This window comes from Pongo abelii, chromosome 5, assembly GCF_028885655.2.
Source record: "Pongo abelii isolate AG06213 chromosome 5, NHGRI_mPonAbe1-v2.0_pri, whole genome shotgun sequence".
NCBI classification, from domain to species: domain Eukaryota; kingdom Metazoa; phylum Chordata; class Mammalia; order Primates; family Hominidae; genus Pongo; species Pongo abelii.
The window spans coordinates 53,705,794-53,711,875 of record NC_071990.2 but is presented as its reverse complement, the minus strand read 5'-3'; the positions used below and the strand labels follow the sequence as shown (position 1 = coordinate 53,711,875).

Here is a 6,082-nt window from a genome sequence, read left to right as displayed (position 1 = left end):
CTCGGCCTCCCAAAGTGCTGGGATTACAGGAGTGGGCCACCATGCCAGGCCAGCTCCTACGTTTTGAAGAGATAGTTTAGTCCTTTGTGTTCCTGGCCATTAGTAGGTTTTCCCTCTAATGAATTGCATCTTTTGCTTTTCAAGACATTTTATTTAATGTTTAAATTATACTTTCCTAGGTACTCTATCATTATCCTTTTAACCACATGTCAATGTGAAATAAGTCTTCTGCCACATATTAAATCTCTGTTCCAATAACTTTGTTGTTTGGCAAGAGCTCTTAGTGGCATATGCAAGTGAGAGAGTCTATGAATTCTTGTTTGTCGACAAATATCTTTCTTTTACCCTGGCAGGTGAATAATATTTTGGTTGAATGTTAAATCCTTGAGTTGCAGTCCTTTTCTCTCAGTAGCCTGAGGATGTTACATGAATGTATTTTTCCTTCCAGTATTGCAGTCACATACTAGTTTGTTTCTTTTGTTTTTTGTTTGTTTGTTTGTTTGAGACGGAGTCTCGCTCTCTTGCCCAGGCTGGAGTGCAATGGTGCAATCTCTGCTCACTGCAACCTCTGCCTCCTGGGTTCAAGGGATTCTCCTGTGTCAGCCTCCCGAGTAGCTGGGATTACAGGCGCACGCCACTACACCTGGCTAATTTATTTTTTTTTTTTGAGACAGAATCTTGCTCTGTTGCCCAGGCTGGAGTGCAGTGGTGCAATCTCGGCTCACTGCAAGCTCTGCCAAACGGGTTCACGCCATTCTCCTGCCTCAGCCTCCTGAGTAGTTGGGACTACAGGCACCTGCCATCACGCCTGGCTAATTTTGTTTTTGTATCTTTAGTAGAGATGGGGTTTCACCATGTTTGTCAGGATGGTCTTGATCTCCTGACCTTGTGATCTGCCCGCCTCGGCCTCCCAAAGTGCTGGGATTACAGGCGTGAGCCACCGCGCCCGGCCTAATTTTTTGTATTTTAGTAGAGACGGGGTTTCACTGTGTTGCCCAGCCTGGTCTTGAACTCCTGAGCTCGGGCAATCCACTCTCCTTGACCTCCCAAAGTGCTAGGATTATAGGCATGAGCCACTGCATCCAACCATTTGCTTCTTTTTCTTTCTGCCTAGAAATATATAGGATTTCCTCTTTATTTTTCCAGTTCAGAAATTATTTTTGATCAATCTGCCTGGAACTCAGTGTGTCTTCTTTCCCCTCCTTGATATTTCTTTTTGATTTTTCTGCAACTCCTATTATTTGCATGGGAAGTTTCTTAGATCTGAGTCCTTTATCATTTTCTTCATGATTTTTATTTTTTTATATTTTTGCTCTGGGTTGTGATATATTTCTACCACTTTTAGACTTCCAGGCCGCCATTTCAGATCTCAACAATGATCATCCTCCCTTTTAGATTATTTACTAATGTTTCTAGCTCACAAATCAAGATTTTTGTTCCCAGAAATTTTTGTGTGGGGATCGGGGGTATTCCATGAAAGGGGCCATATATGTGAAGTGACCCCCAATGTTGAAGGAGCCGAGAAACCAAAGGATGAGGCAGACAAATTCAATTTCTTGGCATTGGGTGATTTATGAAGGGAACTTACAGAGAGAAGTGTGGTCTTGGGCAGCCAAGAAACAGGTAGAGCTCCGCCCCACAGGGCCTCAGACCCAGGGCTTATATCATGGGAAAAAAGCATAAGTACCCTGGAAAGAACATGTAGGTGGCTTTGGGGGTCACAGCCTATGATTTCTGCAATGAAGGTTGTTTTGGAAGAAATGTACAATGAATAGGTGTTCCTACATAAGGAGTAATACATCAACTACGTATTTTGGAGGCATTCCTGGACTCAGGCTTAGTCAGGCAGATTAGCAGTTAAAATAAAGTCAGTCTTGTCCCCACCTGGGGGCTGCTAGAGTTCTTGTAAATGCTCTTATCATTTTTTGGTTCAGGTTGTCATTTATTTTCTCCAACAGTTCCACTTTCGGGGGGACTGCCGACTTTCTGCTTGTTTGCCATTTATCTGGCTATTGGGTCCCTTAGGTATTCTTTGCTATTTTCCCTCAGTGGCTCACTGAGGCCTGGGGAGAACTTACAGTGGTAGCATCTTAGTCCATTTGGGCTACTGTAACAAAAATCCTGGCAGGACATTGTGACTCATACCTGTAATCCCAGCACTTTGGGAGGCCAAGGCCAGATGATGGCTTGAGCCCAGGAGTTGGAGACCAGCCTGGACAACATGGCAAAAACTCCATCTCTACAAAAAATACAAAAATTAGCCAAACATGGTGAAGCATGCCTATAGACCCAGCTAGTCAGGAAGCTGAGGTGGGAGGATCACTTGAGCCTAGGAGGTCGGGGCTGCAGTGAGAGGTGATTATAGCGATTGTGCCACTGCACTCCAGCCTAGGCGACAGAGCAAGACTCCGTCTCAAAAAAAAAAAAAAAAAAAAAATCTCCTGAACTAGATGGCTTATAACAGTTTATTTCTTACAGTTCTAGAGGCTGGGAATTCCAAGATCAATATGTCAACAGATTCAGTGTCTGGTGAGGGCTCACTCTCTGCTTAATGGAGGGCATTTTCTATCTGTGTCTTCACATGGCAGAAGGGATGAATGAGCTCCCTTTGGCGTCTTTTAAAAGGGCACTAATTCCATTCATGAGGGCTCCATCACCTCCCAAGTTCCCACTTCTTAAAACAATTGCATTGGGGATTAGGTTTCAACATATGAATTTGTCAGGGAGGGATACAAACATTCAGACCATAGCAGGCAGCAGTACCATGAGTGGTGGAAGGAACACTACTATCTCCCCACATGGTTCAGCTGTACACCCACTGCCCAGCTGACAGAGCCCACCTGAGCACAAGGAGGAAGTCTCTCTCTCCCCAGTCTCCTCAGCTGACTGGCTGTAGGCCTTGCGGGTAGAAAGAGCTCAGCTCCCTCACTCCTTGGCATTGGAGAGCAACCTCTAAGGAATTATCAAGTGGACAAGCACAGCTCCTCCCCCAGGGATCAACAGGCCTTCCCACCTCGAGCATCGAGTTTGGTCTGATTCTCACCCCAGGGCTTCTCCGTGGCTGATCTTCAGTCCTCAGCAGGCTCAAGTAAGAAAGGTAACTGTGCCTGCTTTCTCCTGTGGAGGAGGGTCCCAGGCCCCACCATTCTCTGGGTTCAGGAGAAGCACAGTGTTTGGATTGGAGATATGGACAAAGGCAACCAGTATGAGTTAACACTGCCATGTGCCCAGTGGCTCACAACTTCATCTACTGCCATTACCAAAACTATTATTAAAACAGTTGCCTGGGACCGGGTGCCGTGGCTCACACCTGTAATGCCAGCACTTTGGGAGGCCAAGGCAGGCGGATCACTTGAGGTCAGGAGTTCAAGACCAGCCTTGTCAACATGGCCAAATACTGTCTCTACTAAAAACACAAAAATTAGCTGGGCATGGGGGTGGGTACCTGTAATCCCAGCTACCAGGGAGGCAGAGGCAGGAGAATCACTTGAACCCTGGAGGCAGAGGTTGCAGTGAGCTGAGATCACACCACTGCACTCCAGCCTGGGCGACAGGGCAACATTCCGTCTCAAACAAACAAACAAACAAAACAGTTGCCTAAAAAATTTACTGAACATTTAAATAGATAATAACTTTAATTTAAAGTTTTCAAAATACGCATAAGCCCACAGTCCTAACAAAAATATTTTCGTTTTTCAATGTCCTTTTCTGATCTTTCTCGATTTGCATGAGATTTTCACATTGCTGTAATCAGAGTGCATGTCCAGGTGGTCCTGCCTGGCATCCGCTTCTCTGTGCCGTAGCAGCATGATAACCATGCTAATGGCTGCATCAAGAAGGTTTGGAAGCATTCTATGTGTCTGACAATAGAGGAATACCTAAATAAGCAGTCATACATCCACTGTAGGTGATTATTTTCCAGGCTTTATTTTAACAATTTTGCAAATTTTTTAAAAATCAGCGACAATTATCCCATCCCCCACCCCATCCCACCTAGTGTTCTTGTTGACTTACCTCTTTAAAGTAAGTAGGTAAGCATTCATGAGCAACTTCCCTTTTCATTAGCCCCTTCTATATTAGACCTCAGAACTATCTTGAGAGCCATTTGACAGTCTCAACTCCGGCCAGGCCATGCCCTCATGATGACAGTCCTGGAGGAAGTATGCTTTAATTTAGCAGAATGAATTCCCTCACTGTGTTCCATGGCCTGGTTCCTCAACTGGCTCATCTGCAGCCCTGGATGATATAAGCCTGGTATATTTTTATGCCTTGTGGAATTTCTCCCTCTACAGCTCATTGGTCTTCTTTTTCCAGCTGCAGAAAGGCTGGGCACAATGGCTCACACCTGTAATCTCAGCACTTTGGGAGACCAAAGTGGGAGGATTGCTTGAGTCCAAAAGTTCAAGACTAGACTGGGCAATAAAGTGAAAACTCATCTCTACAAAAAAATCAAAAGCTAGCCGGGCATGGTGGCATATGTCTGTGGTCCCAGCTACACAGGAGGCTGAGGCAGGTGAAGCGCTTGAGTGCAGGAGGTTCAGGCTATAGGGAGCCATGTTTGCACCACTGTACTCCAGTCTGAGCAACAGTGAGACCCTGTTTCAAAGAAAACAAAAACAAAAAAACATTGTTTGTGGCTGGCCACAGTGGCTCAAGCCTGTAATCCCAGCACTTTGGGAGGCTGAGGTGGGTGGATTACTTGAGGTCAGGAGTTCAAGACCAGCCTGGCCAACATGGTGAAACCCCATCTCTACTAAAAATACAAAAAAAATAAATTAGCCAGGCGTGGTGCCTCACACCTACAATCCCAGCTACTCAGGTGGCTGAGGCATGAGAATTGCTTGAAGCCGGGAGGCAGAGGTTGCAGTGAGCTGAGATCATGCCACTGCACTCCAACCTGGGCAACAGAGTAGACTCTGTCTTAAAAAAAACAAAAACAAAAAACAAAAAAACATTGTGTGGTAGTGAGATGAGTTGCTTGCCAGCAATGTGGGTCTACGTAGACATCTCTGAGCAGGCTAGGCTGCCTTTTCCACAACAGCCCTCCATCCCCACTCCACCCCACATTGCCCACCCACTAAAATTCACAGCCACATCTGAGACTATTTTTGGTTTCCAGATCTAAGCCATTATCTTCACATTTTCAGGAAGAATAGATTCTTGAGAGTAGCAGAGCTCTCTTGGGCATTTCTGGTCAAAAACATATAGTTTTATCTTCTTTTCTCTATAGGAGAATTTCACCCAATATAATTAAGATTTCTCCCTTGTCAACAGCTGCAGGGTCCAGCACGCCTGTCACTGTCCAAGACTTCCCAGAATCTCTGGTCAAAGGTTTTAGGGCACTGCAGTCTTCTCCTAGCACAGCTTCTTCAAGCACTCTCAGAACTTGGTCTTGTCTTGTCTTATCTTGTCTTGTCTTTTCTTTTTTTTTCTTTTCTTCTTTTTTTTTCCGGCGGAAAGCGCGAACACAGTCCCCCATTAACATAAATTATGCAGTTGACTTTCCCACGTTTGGGAAAATCGCAGGGGTCAGCACATCCAGAGGGCAATAGATAAGCCTCACCCTGGGAAAACCACCTTCGTGATCATGGTATCTCCCCTGCCAGGTAAGTATAGAACTTGGTCTTTTCTTCTCTGATCCTGGTGCATCTTTGCAGGAAGCAAAGAAGCTGGGTGCAATTTTCCTTCTCAGCAGCTCTAGTGTCCTAGTCCAAGTGCTGTCTGTCACTATTATGAATCAAGTTACAGGCAATCTCAGAATCAGATAACATTGTAATCTGGCTGTATTTTAAAATATGGTTTGAGCTGTGTCTAACTCCTGTCAATGCTTGATAAAAGTGAATTCTTCATTATGAATCTTGAATTTCAGTTTAGGTGTGAAACTGGACTCCATCTCAAAAGAGTTGACTGTAGTTGATTTATTCACATCCTCAGTCCCCTCTTACGAGGCTTTCCATGGCATCCCTCTGCTAAACAGCTCCTATTGAGGTCATCAGTGACCTACCTATATCTTGCCAAAGCCAATGGTCCATTCTCTGCCCTTACCTTACCTCTTTGTGGGATTTGGCAAGCTGACCACTCC

The 6,082-nt window shown here is 45.1% G+C and overlaps 1 non-coding gene across 1 annotated transcript; it reads right to left on the bottom strand.

The window, feature by feature from the left end:
• Positions 1-5,450: 5,450 nt before the first annotated feature.
• Positions 5,451-5,614, bottom strand: LOC112131689 (U1 spliceosomal RNA). The gene has a single exon (XR_002913668.3). It is a non-coding gene; the product is annotated as a U1 spliceosomal RNA (small nuclear RNA).
• Between the last annotated feature and the right edge of the window lie 468 nt (positions 5,615-6,082).